This window comes from Lissotriton helveticus, chromosome 7 (genome assembly GCF_964261635.1).
Source record: "Lissotriton helveticus chromosome 7, aLisHel1.1, whole genome shotgun sequence".
Lineage (NCBI taxonomy): Eukaryota > Metazoa > Chordata > Amphibia > Caudata > Salamandridae > Lissotriton > Lissotriton helveticus.
In genome coordinates, this window is record NC_136068.1 from 51,079,830 (window position 1) to 51,095,273 (window position 15,444).

The following is a 15,444-nucleotide window of genomic DNA, read 5'->3' on the forward strand; positions in this document are numbered from 1 at the left end:
TGGAAAGCCAACAGTGATATGATTAATCGCTGTGATAATACACAGGTGGCAGATCATTGATAATTTCTTAAAGGTCACATCTGAATGAGCTGATGCTGATGGGAGAGGAATGAAGCAATCTACTGTACTGTTGGTGCAGACAGACCCACACCGGTCAAATAAAGGTTCCCTCATAGAAGATAGAGACGAGCAATGCCTAGAAACAGACCCGAAGGTCTTGGCCCCATAGGCATGCCCGCCTATGTTTTCATCTTCATCCTTGCGTACCGCACCCTCGGCTCCCCACATACCCGTCGACCGGGTCGGAAATATCACCAGTTATTAGATTCGCCCATCACCCCTATACAGCCCTGAAGAGTCACAGATATCCCCCTGTTGCCGAAACACGTGTCGGCTGGCCTTTTATGTTCAGAAAAAGAAAAAAAGCATCATAAACAAGGTGTTTGTTATACTACCGGTGTCAACTTTATTTTGTAAATCTCGCAGTACCAATACTGTCTATTCTTACAAGTGTGCACAGTACCTGCTAAATAAATGTTCAGTGTAGTCTGGACTTCAACAGTACTGAAGGCAGACAAGAGATGGAAGAGGATCAGAGGGTAAAGGTCACATTGGTCTGCTGTGAAAGGGGTGTTCTCTTGCCTACACATGAACTCCCTTCAGTTACCTTCAATGCTGCCACAGTGTGTGCCCCCTCACCCTAACCACATTCTTCCACACTGCCACCTGATGTCCCAGTGAGTATGTCTTACACAGTACAATCTTATAGTAATATAATGTCTGTGGAAATAGGATCGCTGGGCATAGAATGGCAGTGTGGTGGCACCATCTGCCTCCTTTAGTGTTCACCCCTCCTTCGCTGGTGCCTGGGGCGGGGCACTGGAACCTCTTATGTTGCTAGGTCTTAGGTATTCCTTCTGGATGCTGTGGGTTTCTTGGCCTCTGATGCTGCTGGGCCTCGCTGGCTTTTCTTTGAGGGTTGCTCCCCTCTCTCTCCTCTTTACTACATCGCTTCTCACTTCACAGTCTGCTCGGGGGGTTCTCGCAGGCCGACTCCTGGCCTAGCTGGTTATCACCAGTGAATCTCAGGGATTATATGAATCTTCCTTCTACAGCTCATGGACAAAGACACTGTGCAGGACTTGGCATGCAGAAAGAACTGATCTCCCAGCCTGACTCTAGGAGAGCAAAACAGAAAGCAAGAGCATCAACATAATAACTAAATTCAGGAAAGACCTGAAAACAATACTCTTCCCCAACAACTAAAATCGAAAGAAGCGTCAGCAACGAACAACGTCTATTAGCATTTACAGCGCGGGGACACACTTGCTGGTGTAACCAGGCGCTTTACAAAATACTAATAAATAAATAAATAAGGAGGGGGAGGGGGCCTGAATTACACAGTTCCTGAGATCTTCCCAGATGTTTGGCAGAACTCACCTCCCATATTCCTTCAGAACATCTGGATCAAACTCTCTACCTTACTTTATTACATCAACTACAGGCTGCAGTCAGTGCAATCAAGTATCACAGAAAACCAAGTAACAGACCACCTCCCACTCGTATAGAAACCAGACAAATCAGCGATTGACAAGAACGCTGACCAATCACAAGTTGAATAGTCTCATGTACCTTCAACGCTTCCTGTCATTCAGTGACCTCCAGTCAACACACTCCTTCTTCAGTCACTAATGAAGATGACATCATACACCTGATAGACTGTAAGATCACACTAGTCCACACACACCAACACTCTGCAACCACAGTGTTGTGCAGCTGTGCTCCCTGGCGAGTCCACAAATTCATGTCCAAACAGGTGTGGGAGATGACACAAATAAAATGAGTGTTTAGATAACAGCGTGGTAAATTACATAATGACATCTAAAATAACTTAACCATGTCGAATATGAGCAAAAATGTGCATGGTGGCAAAGATTTTTTTAAGCTAACCTTTATCCATAAGCAAATAATCCTTAAAGTTGTACCATTGAATTGTTATGAAAAACACATAGAAATGTCATCACTGCCATTTGAACACTTGGAGACAGATTCATGAAAGAAAAATCGTCTTGCAAAGGGCCAGATTCGCAGCGAGCGCAATTTTTGCATTTGGGATTCATCATCCCAAATGCAAAAATCGCTATTTGCGAAATCGCATATTTGCGAGGATTTGCATTTAAGGAATCTCTATTTGAGATTCCTTAAATGCAATTCATTAACCATTTTTAAATTGCGAATTCGCAATTTTTGGTCGCTATTTACCACGAAGTCTGACTTCGTGGTAAATAGCGAAAAAATAGAAAAAAGCACTTTAGTGCATTTTTCTTAATTGCATGTTACACACACACATGTCCTTTGGACATGTGTGTGCGCAACACCTGTGTAAATGTGCATTTCAGGGGTGCTACAGGGTGTCCTTTGGACACCCCTGGCACCCTTGAACTCGCATCCTTATTTGCGATTAGCAAATTGCTAGTCGCAAATTAGGAATAACTCCCCATTCATTCCTATGGGCCTTTAGGCCCATAGGAACGAATGGGGAGTTATTCCTTATTTGCGATTAGCAATTTGCTAATCACAAATAAGGAAGCTGTAGGAATCGCAATAAATATTGCGATTCCTACATGAATCTCGTTTTGCGAGTCTGTAATAGCGATTCCTTATGAATCGCTATTAAAGACTCGCAAAACGGGTCTTTGATGAATCTAGCTGAATATATAATATTAATTCACAAATGTAATAATAGTATTAGGAATGGTAGTTTTATTGTTAGACGTAATTCTATAAATGATCTCAGAAAAAAAATGTCAGTGTAAAGCCCGGCTAAGATGTAAACTTTTTATACAGATTATATTGTTATACTGTGACATTGTACATTGTTAACAGTTACCTTAAAATTTATTTTTCTTCTGAAAATGTTCCCAGTTTGCTGTTTAAAATGTTTACTGATATTAAAATTGTTGATTGACATGAAAGGTTATCATGTTTCTCAACCATGTTTTACAATGATAAGATACTCATGCTTTTAAGGTTTTGAGGCATCATGTAGCATGAAACATATTTAATCAATGCAGAGAAGGGAAATAGGTCAGCCGTCCTTAACCATTGGTGCTAGTGTGTGTCCATCACACATTATCCACTTCACGTTGATCGTCCATTGGTTGGCTTCAGTGTCATAATTATAAGTAACAAGGACCCCCTGAAAATTGGATCAAGCTCCTGGGTCAGGGTAAATAGACTATTGAAAATAACACACCCAGGCAAGCAACCTAGATGAACAGTGTGATGAGACCCAGACAACTGAAAATGACATAGAACAGCAAAATAGTATCTGTTTTTAGAAAATTCTTAACGTTTTAATAATTATCATATACATATGAATAAAAAAGTTTTACATACAAAATATTTATGCATAATAAAAGTACATTGCATGGACAACAAATTACATTAAAAAATATATATATTAAAAAATGGTGCAAATGAGGTAATGACGAATTCTTCTCTACGCGTTTCGACAACAAGTGTCTTCGCCAGGAAATTACCATCAAGGGGATTTTAAAACAATCTACAATGAAGATAAACATTATAAGAAACATGTTCCAAAATACTATTTTTTTTACATTTCAGTAAATATGGTTATCTGGGAACAACATTCACATTGCTATGGAGGATATATTCAAACCGTTTCTGTGCACCTGCGAACTGCTATATTTATAGGGTAAGATGGAAGCGAAGGAAAATGAGGAGGATAAAACAGAGAAAGAAGAATACGGAGATTTCAGACTGAAACGTGTGTGGCATAATAAAGTCTCTGAGCAAAAGGGATGGAAAAGCTATTGTGCCACGATCATATGGCATATATCTAGGTTAATAGACTAATCACACTGTTCATCTAGGTTGCTTGCCTGGGTGTGTTAGTTTCAATTGGCTTCAGTGTCAGTCATGAGGGATGGCCTTTAGCTTGATTACATCTGCTCAGGATTGGTAGAGCTGTTGTGAATTCAAGCAGCATATGTACATCAAAGGAGTTTGCTTGCACAGCCTGGTGCACAGCAGTCCACGTGAGGCATGTGGCAGGTGTGGAAGGTATCACACTCTGCCACACCCACAAACATGGGTAAAGAGTAGAGCAGCATCAAGCTGCTGCACCACATGGGGGTACTTTATGGAGAATAATGGGAGTAACATCTTCGGCGGACCAGAGAAAGGGTCCAGCAAAACTGATTACACACAATTTTGTAAGCTCTGCTGCATTAGTGACAAGTGTTGAATCAGGGCCCAAATGTACACACATGGTCATTATATTTTAAGCAAACTCCTACTGATATCTACACCCAAGCTTCGACCTACTCACGCATTCACCCTCTGCCATTCATTCATTATTTACTCACTCATACAAGGATACCCTCTCTATCTAACCCATTTGTTCCCCCACTCACTCATTCACATATTCATTCAGCCATGCACTCTCATTCTGCACTCAGTTATCTATCCATGCACTTACGCCACCATTTATTCCATGTACTCGCCGGGTTATACATTGACCATTGATGACCATTAATGCTTGGGCCATGATTGTTATTGCCACATCATCAAGGTTCATTATAGCCTGGGCCACCCTGATGTTCATTACTGTCTTTGCCCATTGATGTTTGAGTCATTGATGTTCCTTACTTCCTGGGTCTATTGTTGTTTGTTGCTGCCTAGGCTCATTGATGTTCATTGCTGCCTGGATATGGTGTTGTTCATTGCTCCTTGTTCTTTATTGCTGGCTTGGCACACTGTTGTTCATTGCTGCCTGGGCCCATTGTTGTTCATGCTGCCTAGGTCCATTGTTGTTTAGTGCTGCCTGGGCTCATTGTTGTTCATTGCTGCCTGGGCCCATTGTTGTTCATTGCTGCCTGGGCCCATTGTTGTTCATGCTGCCTAGGTCCATTGTTGTTTAGTGCTGCCTGGGCTCATTGTTGTTCATTGCTGCCTGTGCCTGTTATATTGTTCATTGCTGTCTGGGCCCATTGTTGTTCATTCTGCCTGCGCTCATTGTTGTTCATTCTGCCTGCGCTCATTGTTGTTCATTGCTCCTTGACCCTGTTGTTGTTCATTGCTGCCTGGGACCATTGATGCTCATTCCTGCCTGGGCCCATTGTTGTTCATTGCTGCCTGGGCCCATTGTTTTTCATTGCTCCCTGGGCCCGTTGTTGTTCATTGCTCCCTGGGACCATTGATGCTCATTACTGCCTGGGCACATTGATGTTCTTTGCGACCTGGGCCTGTTTATGCCCATTACTGCCTGTTGATGTTGAGGCTCTTTACTTCCTGCAGTCTTTAATATTGCCTGGGTCCATTGATGCTCATTAATCCCAGAGGCCAGTCTTTCTGCATGAATGTGTGATCAATGTCAATGTGTTCTTGGATATTGTGCACCTGAAAAAAACTGATGAATGGCAGCAGCGGATAGTGACCTTTGAAAGTGGTGGGGCTTATTACCTGCCAGGAGTTCATACTATTTTTTCAAAATTTGCCTCACTCCGACTCACCTGTTCTCACATTTATTCTCTTACCCAACACTCACTGTAACTTACATCCTCTCACTTGCTCTTTCTCACTCATACTCACTGCCCCTCACTGTTACACACAAAAATACTCATACTCACTGGATCTTGTTCTCACTCACAAACAGACTTACACACACTCAGTGACCCAGGGCCCATGTGCACCTGCCCCTGTTGAAGCATTGATAGCTCCACCCCTGACTCACTTCCACTCCCTTTCACAATCAAGCACTCACTCTTTTTAACACACTCATACTAATTCACTCACTCCCTTGTACTCACTTTCATTTATTCATACACTCAAACTCAGATTCTCACTCGCTTTCACTTTAATTAACATTCACAGACACATTTACACACATACTTTAAGTATATCCAATTTGCTATGAATATTTCACAAACTCACAAACACATGAACAAAGAAACCACATTTTTATTTACTTACAATGCTTCCTTTACCACAGAGTAGGAATCTTCTGCTGGACACGAGAAGCAGCAAGTCATGATTCCGTATGAGTTCTAGCCAGGGCCCCAAGGGCAGGTTTGAAAAGGGAAAGACCCACTATATTTCCTCTCCTGGCTTCTTGATAGGACTGGAATCACAACCCTGTGGTGTGCAATGACAGTGCCCTGTCAGACACATTTTAGCAGATATACTCTGCTGCCTGAGGCATGTGCAGTATATCTGCTTGAAAATATGGGGCCCGATTCACAGAATTAACTTAAGACAAAATCCTAAACTTACTACTTTTGGTATTCACAGAGGGCATTTAGTAGTAGAAAAGTTAGGATTGTATCTTGAGTCTGTGTTAATTCTGTGTTAAGTCTGTCTTAAGTTTGTCTTAAGTTTGTCTTAAGTCTATCTTAAGTTTGTCTTAAGTCAAACTTAAGACAAAATCCTAACTTTCCTACTACTAAATGCCTTCTGTGAATACCAAAAGTAGTAAGTTTAGGATTTTGTCTTAAGTTAGTTCTGTGAATCGGCCCCCTGGATTGTGCCTGTGTGAGGGAACTGTAGTTGAACTACACCCCTTAGACATGCACAATTCAGACATCACCTACAGAGAGTTGTGTTTTACCAGCACTCTGTAGGTGGATCATACCTCAGGGCTCTCGTCTCTCTCCTCCTCCTTCTCCTTTTATCAGGAGCCTGGAGATGAGGCCAAGAGGGCTGACCTGTGCACTGGCAGTGTTCATGAAAACCACTGCTAAATTAAATAATTTACAGTGTTGGAGAAGTAAGTTGCAGAATGTGGGGTCTCACAGGAGGCGTGGGGCTGCACACTGGAACCCCTAACAAGGAGCCGCCACTGATGAATGAATGAACATATGTATAAACGTTTTTTAAAGTCAACAAATGAAAGACTAAAGCCTTGATTTAGATCATAGCGGACGTTTTACTCCCTCACAAAGGTGATGGACTTTCAATCCGCAGAAAAATAAATCTCATTGTATCCTATGGGATTTACTTTTCTGCTGACAGAGTAACCCATCTGCCAAGATCTAAACCAGGCTTAAGTTGGCACAGGTAGTAACAATGTAGGGAGAAAAGTCCTTGCTCATTTGGGCCATTTATTTGTTTGTTTAGAGAAAATGAATTCCCATTTTACTGGTTTGCGTCTCTAAAAAAATAGGTTGCTACGGGACTGCTTTAAACATGGCAGCCAGTTATTTAACTTACACAGCTTCTTATGGGTGCTACTGGATGTACGTTGTTACAACGCATGCTTTTACTACGCATGCCTTTACAACGCAGGTTTTTCAACGCAAGTCGTTACAACGACTTGCGTTCGGGGGTGCTGGATAGTGAATAGTTTAATTTACTATTCCAACTCCAGTCCCTGTGGATAGTAGGGAAGGTGTTGGATACTAAATTAAACTATTACCTATCCTAGAGCGCCCCCAGCGCAATTTGTTGTAATGACTTGCGTTGAAAAACCTGCGTTGTAAAGGCACTGCGTGGTAAAAGTTGAGTCGTAAAGGATGTTTCCCGTGCTACTGCAGAAGGGGCTCCTCTCACAGCACAGAGATTCCTATCAAGCAGGCAGGTATATATCCAGTACTCTGCCACAGTGGCATAGGCCATGGCCGCCACTCGCCCACTCCACCCACTAGTAAGGCCTTTCAGGGTCCTAATAACTCCCTTTGTACACTAAAGAGACAGAAACCAGAGTGACCCCTATTATCCCAAAGCTTTCGATGTCCACGTGTAGGCTCTCTTGCTGAGTGCCAGCTTCCTCACTGACACACTGTGTGAGCTTGGAACTATGGGGATCTGGTAAACCTCAGAGAGGTGAACAGAGGGACATGGGGACACCGCCCTTAGCACACCATTAAAACGATGTTAAGGAGTGCACGCGTCAAAGGTTACTTATTCAGCTTGGTGGAATGCCATATGCTTTCATCATAGACTCGATACTAATTATGTTTCTCCTATCTCCCTAGCAATTAAAAGAGACATATTGTGGATCTTTCTTACTAATTATGTGTCCACTATATCTTCCACAATCTCCTCCACTGTTACTCAGGCAAATAAGTCAGATGATGTTCGCAAACCACCTTAATTAATTCTTGTCTTTTTTTTCTCTAGTTATTCCCAAACATTACTGTTACATTTAAATTCACATTTGCTTGTACTCTTACCTCCTAAGCATTTCTCCGCATACAGTGTATATACTTAAGACTATTTTTTTTACTCTGTTTATTGCTGAAATTCCATGTATCATTTTTATTTCAACCACCTTTCTTTTTTCCCTTTCCCTATTTCAGATTTTATTGTTTATTGAATCCAATTTTTTGTGCATCTTTTGTATGTATTTTTCAAGTTTCCTGTATATTTTATATTGATTGGATGCCTTGCTTTCCTTATTTCTTTGTTATGCTTGGTTTCAATAAACTTGAACTTAAAACAAAAGGAGTGCACAGAGCCCAAATCACATTGATATAAAGTGCTTTGAAGTCTTGTTTTTGAAAGGCCTGCCCAGTGCTCTGCGGTTTCCGATTCAGTGCACAGATCTGTCAACGTGAGGACTTTCCTTCTCTTTCCTGAGAAGCATTAAAAGCTCCTCTAATCCATGCCATCTTCAACATACAAACTGTCCTGGGACAGGAGCCAGGGCAGGCCCCGGATACAGGAACAAATGAACACTAGGAAGGAAATGGAATGAGAGAGAACAGAGCACCATTGTGGCCCTAGTCCATGGAGCAAGAAATGTGCACTGTGTTGCCTCACCAAAATGTACTCTTTTCATGTGGGTCTGTGATTTCCATCCACCTGTTGTCCATGGTTGTGTGTGCTTAGAAGCAAGTGGTTGAACTTTATTAATGGCTCGCATTGGATAATGTGAAAGTAAAACGAGTTTTATCCTGCCAAATATCTTTGCAGTGTATTAAGGGTATGCACGTTCAAATGAACTGCTAGCCCAAGGCTTGGCCTCAGGGCCCTTTATCTTAGTACATGCTCTGTGCTGCCCCTTGTTCATGTCTTAGTGGGAGCTTTGTGCACCATTTGCTGCGGTTTTCCATTAAATCGCTGTGGGATTGTACTGCATCCTTATGGGTCATTGGTTAGTGATGTAGTGTGATACTGGCCTGGTCCATGAAGGCAGTAATACTGCATGAGATGAGTTCTGAGTCGCGATTCTAATGTAGTGTGCTGCTGGCCCAGGCCTTGAAGGCGTCACTGCATGCGCTGAGTTCTGAGTCGCGATACTAGTGTAGTCTGCTACTGGCCCAGGCCTTGAAGGCATCACGGCATGCTCTGAGTTCTGAGTCGTGATACCAAAGTAGTGTGCTGCTGGCCCAGGCCTTGAAGGCATCACTGCATGCACTAAGTTCTGAGTCGCGATACTAAAGTAGTGTGCTACTGGCCCAGGACTTGAGGCATCACTGCATGCGCTGAGTTCTGAGTCGCGATACTAGTGTAGTATGCTACTGGCCCAGGCCTAGAAGGCATTACTGCATGCGCTGAGCTCTGAGTCGCGATACTAGTGTAGTGTGCTGCTGGCCCAGGCCTTGAAGGCATCACTGCATGCACTAAGTTCTGAGTCGCGATACTAAAGTAGTGTGCTACTGGCCCAGGCCTTGAAGGCATCACTGCATGCACTAAGTTCTGAGTCGCGATACTAAAGTAGTGTGCTACTGGCCCAGGACTTGAGGCATCACTGCATGCGCTGAGTTCTGAGTCGCGATACTAAAGTAGTGTGCTACTGGCCCAGGACTTGAGGCATCACTGCATGCGCTGAGTTCTGAGTCGCGATACTAAAGTAGTGTGCTACTGGCCCAGGACTTTAAGGCATCACTGTATGCGCTGAGTTCTGAGTCGCGATTTTAATGTAGTGTGCTACTGGCCCAGGCCTTGAAGGAATCACTACATGCGCTGAGTTCTGAGTCGCAATACTAAAGTAGTGTGCTACTGGCCCAGGCCTTGAAGGCATCACTGAAGGCATCACTGCATGCGCTGAGTTCTAAGTTGCGATACTAATGTCGTGTGCTGCTGGCCCAGGCCTTGAAGGCATCACGGCATGCGCTGAGTTCTGAATCGCGATACTAATGTAGTGCGCTACTAGCCCAGGCCTTGAAGGCGTCACTGCATGCCCTGAGTTCTGAGTCGCGATACTAATGTGGTGTGCTGCTGGCCCAGGCCTTGAAGGCATCACTGCATGCGCTGAGTTCTAAGTTGCGATACTAATGTCGTGTGCTACTAGCCCAGGCCTTGAAGGCGTCACTGCATGCCCTGAGTTCTGAGTCGCGATACTAATGTGGTGTGCTGCTGGCCCAGGCCTTGAAGGCATCACTGCATGCGCTAAGTTCTGAGTCGCGATTCTAATGTAGTGTGCTACTGGCCCAGGCCTTGAAGGCGTCACTGCATGCGCTAAGTTCTGAGTCCCGATTCTAATGTAGTGTGCTGCTGGCCCAGGCCTTGAAGGCATCACTGCATGCGCTAAGTTCTGAGTCGCGATTCTAATGTAGTGTGCTACTAGCCCAGGCCTTGAAGGCGTCACTTCATGCGCTGAGTTCTGAGTCACGATTCTAATGTAGTGTGCTACTGGCCCAGGCCTTGAAGGGATCACGGCATGCGCTGAGTTCTGAGTCGCGATTCTAATGTAGTGTGCTACTGGCCCAGGCCTTGAAGGCGTCACTGCATGCGCTGAGTTCTGAGTCGCGATTCTAGTGTAGTGTGCTGCTGGCCCAGGCCTTGAAGCCATTACTGCATGCGCTGAGTTCTCAGTCACGCTTCTAACGTAGTGTGCTACTGGCCCAGGCCTTGAAGGCCTCACTGCAGACGCTGAGCTCTGAGTCATGATACTAAAGTAGCGTGCTGCTGGCCCAGGCCAAGAAGGTATCACTGCATGCACTGAGCTCTTAGTCATGATACTAATGCAGTGTGCTGCTCGGTCAGGCCTTGAACGCATCACTGCATGCACTGAGGAGTGAGTCGCGATTCTAATGAAGTGTGATACTGGCCCAGTTCTTGAATACATCACTGCATGCCACAAGCTCTAAGTCGCGATGGCAGTGTAGTGTGCTGTCTGCCCAGTCCTCCAAGGCATCACGGCATGTGGTTAGGTCTGAGTTGTAATACTAATAACGTGTGCTGCTGACAGTGGTGTCGGTTTGTGGCATTGGACCCAAATGTGGCAGCACTGTGTGCTCTTGGTCATCTCAACATTGATCTATCTATCTTCATGGAGTGGTACAGTAAACTCTCTAACAGACATTGACATCAACATGATGACCCCTTTCCCCACCCTCTGACCCTCAACAGCTTTAGATGACAGACCATAGACGGTAGTGGAACACTGCAGGACCCCTGTTTAGTTTTTGTTCTGACCACTGCCTTCAGGGACCTTGGCACCAGGGTAGCAAGGTCAGTGCCTGTGAACCCAGGGGCAAGCCAGAGGTAGAAGCTGGTACATTGACTTCCCAGCTCAGTGTTGCGTTATAAATCATGGAACCTCCCACCACCCACCCATCAACGCCATTCTGTGAAAGTCGTGGTGAAATCAAAAGAGAACAAACATATGGGAATCTCTGTGTGATGTGTGCTGAGAGAAAATGCAGAGACAGCTGGTGCTACCTGACATGTCAAGAACCCGTAGTACAAGAAGGGTACAAAGTTCCCTAGGGAAGGTGAAGAAAACGAAGAAGAGAGGTGAGAGTGTATAGCGTAAAAAAGGGGAAATTCCCTTTTGGAACTAAAACCCTCACACACCTAGCAAGCTAGATGTCATGCTTCATCATATGGGTTCTGCTCCTCGTCAGACTGGCGCTGCAATGTCTGACGGGCACCCGTAAAGGGGCTCTTTACCGGAGATCTTTTGTTCCAGCCATATGGTGCATGTGTGTAAGGGGCCATTGAAGGTGTAGTCGTGAGAAAGTGGTGAGCTAAAAAAGGTGGGTCAGTCCACAATAAACTTTATTGATGTGGCTGACGAACAACAACCCGCTCAGATTCACACACCTGCAAAGAATACACACCCAAAATAATGTTTTTATTAAATGTACTAGGGGGAATGGACCCGTCTAATAATCCGGTGAGACACCTGAGGGTGACTTTGGCAAGCTGGCATCCTAATGAGAGGCAGGAGCACCCAGGGGCATGGCGTATGACATGGCAAGCTGTATGTTTTTGTTTCCAGTGCTCCAGAGGCCTGGAAGCAGGGGTCAGCGGGAGCCTGAGGCTGCATTAGCAGGACTGGAGCTCACACAGCAGACCTGTGGGTGAGATTGGTAAGGTGGCATTCTTATGAGAGGCAGGGGCTGCCAGGGGCTGCTCTACTCTTCACCCATGTTTGTGGGCGTGGCAGAGCGTGATGCCTTTCCACAAGTGCCACTTGCCTCACATGGGCTGCTGTGTGTCAGGCTGTGCATGCGAAATCCTTTGTTGTACATGAGCTGTTTGAACTTCACAACAGCTCTACCAATCCCGAGCAGATGTAATCAAGGTAAAGGCCGTACTTCATGACTGACACCGAAGCCAACCAATGGAGGATCAATGTGAACTGGATAATGTGTGATGGACACCCACTAGCGCCAATGGTTAAGGACGGCTGACCTATTTTCCTTCTCTGCATTGATTAAAATGTTTCAAGCACTGACTGCAGCCTGTAGTTGATGTAATAATGTAAGGTAGAGAGTTTGATCCGGATGTTCTGAAGGAATATGGGAGGTGAGTTCTGCCAAACACCTGGGAAGATCTCAAGAGCTGTGTAATTCGGCGGTCTGGGATGGACTTCTGCATGGGACTTGAACTACCAATATTTCTTGCTAGAGGGTGCCCCCGCAAACATTTTAAAATTTGGAAGAGATGGGCGGACTATAGGGGATTGTAACTCGACCCGCCGACAGATGAGGCATCCGAGGTACCTGTCTGACACGGAATGTTGACAGTGGTTGTAGGGTGCGGGCCGGACTCAGTGCACGGTAACTGGTTATGTGATTATTGAATTGAGATGGCATATACGCAATCGGGGGGTGGGGGGTAGGGGTTATGTGTTGATGTAAAAGTCTACGGCATTATTGTAACTTCACTGATGTGTGTGGCAGTCTCCGGGGTACGGAGCTATGCGTTATATGTGACCTGTGACAAATAAAATCTGTTTAAAAAAAAAAAAGTGTAATTCAGGCCTCCTTATTTCAAGCTTCAGTTGATGCTCTTGCTTTCTGTTTTGTTCTCCTAGAGTCAGGCTGGGAGATCAGTTCTTTCTGCATGCCAAGTCCTGCACAGTTCCCTTGTCCATGAACTGTAGAAGTAAGATTAATATAATCCCTGAGAATCACTGGTGGGAGGGGATTCCCTGATAACCAGCTAGGCCAGGATTCGGCCTGCGAGAACCTCCCGAGCAGACTGTGAAGTGAGAAGCGATGTATTAAAGAGGAGAGAGAGGGGAGTAAACCTCAAAGAAGAGCCAGCGAGGCCCAGCAGCATCAGAGGCCAAGAACCCCACAGCATTCAGAAGGAATACCTAGGACCTAGCAACATAAGCGGATCCAGCGCCTCTCCCCAGGCACCAGCGAAGGAGGGGTGAACACTCAAGGAGGCAGATTGGTGCCACCACATTGCCATTCTATGCCCCGTGCTCTTATTTCCACACACATCATTATTACTTATAAGATTGTACTGTGTAAGACATACTTACTGGGACATCAGGTGGAAGTGTGGAAGAATGTGGTTAGAGTGAGGGGGCACACACTGTGGCAGCATTGAAGGTAACTGAAGGGAGTTCATGTGTGGGCAAGAGAACAACTCTTTCACTGCAGACCAACCTGACCTCTACCCTCTGATCCTCTTTCATCTATAGTCTGCATTCAGTACTGTTGAAGTCCAGACTACACTGAACATTTTCTTGACCGGTGTGGGTCTGTCTGCACCAATAGTACAGTGGTTTGCTTCATTCCTCTCCCATCAGCATCAGCTCATTCAGATGTGAACTTTCAGATATGACCAATGATCTGCCAACTGTGCATTTTGCCAGTGATCTATCCTATCACTGTTGGATTTCCATGTGTACGTTGAGTCCCTGGTACCAGTTGTTTCATTGGATCTGACAAGGTAATTTTATCATCTTGGAGATTTAAGCTGGGTAATGCCTTTAGAGACATCTGGTTCGTGGAGTACTGTTCTGTGGCAACACAAAAGTGTTTGTTCCCGAAATTTCTCTTATGTCCCTCCTCTTGGTAGTAGGTGACAACTGGTGAAAATGGAGGCCGATTACGATGTCGAGTGGAAAGCCTCCTCCCGACAGTTGGAATCTACAGAGCCCTTCCGACCGACTAGGTCGGTTTCCATTCCAACCGCCCAATAATGATGTTCGCGGTCAGAATGTAAACTGTCCAATCATTCCGAATCGGTTCCGAGCGACTCGCAGAAAATTTGTGTTGGTCGGAAACAAACCGTACACCGCTATAGACAGCGTCTACGCCCTCGGGATTACAATATCGATTTCCAACCGCCTTTCCACTTCGGCCTGTCCGACACAGAAAGGCAGTCAGAAAGTGACTTTTGGGGCACCTGGCAGGGCCCCCTTGCCCCTGCGGCCTACGGGTAATGGCCAAGTGGGTATCTAAGCGGCCCACCTGTAAAACCCTGTAATGTGTGGCAGGCACCGTGGAGTGCCTGCAACTGCAAGCAGGGTTTTCCACAAAAACCCCATTTCCCCATAGGAGCCTGTGTTGTTTGGCAGAACACAAGCTTCAATAGGGAACAATGTGACTCCAACCGAACAGTGTTCTGTTGCATCGTAATCCAGTGGTCGGAACCACCAACCGCAAGTCGGTCGGTCCCGATTCAGATTTGGTGTGGGTGGAGGCTTTCCGCCCAACATCATAATGAGCCCCTTAGTGTTTGAATATCCCTCACTCACATTCAAGTCTCTCTCGACTTCAAAATCAAAATTAAGCTGAAAAATCCTGCTCCGCTCCATGTCCAGGCTTTTCCATGCAGCCAAATTACTCTGTGTGCCTAAAGCATGTTACTGTAATGTTGTAGGGTAAACTAGTGGGAGTGGGAGGAGGCGTGGGCACTGGTAGGCTCCTCATCTGCTCAAATTCACAGGCTGGTCTCCTGGGACACCTAGGTAGGTGGAAACCTAGGTGCATGATGATAACATAGTCACTATCAAGGCTTAAGCCATTGAAACTGTTTGACAGGTTGAGGTGTCACCTGATGTCATCTGTAGAAGAGTTCATACCACTGATTCATTAGAATCGTATGATGTCTAGCTGTGGGCAGATACAAGTGGTAAACATAATCAGTGACACGAGATATGCCTTGGAGATTGTATTTCACCATTTTGCTGGTGAAGTCACAGTCCCTTGTCATATGTTTGGCATGGCTGTTGCTACATTAATGGCAATGTATGCACCTGCCTAATAGTTATGCCAGTTTGTA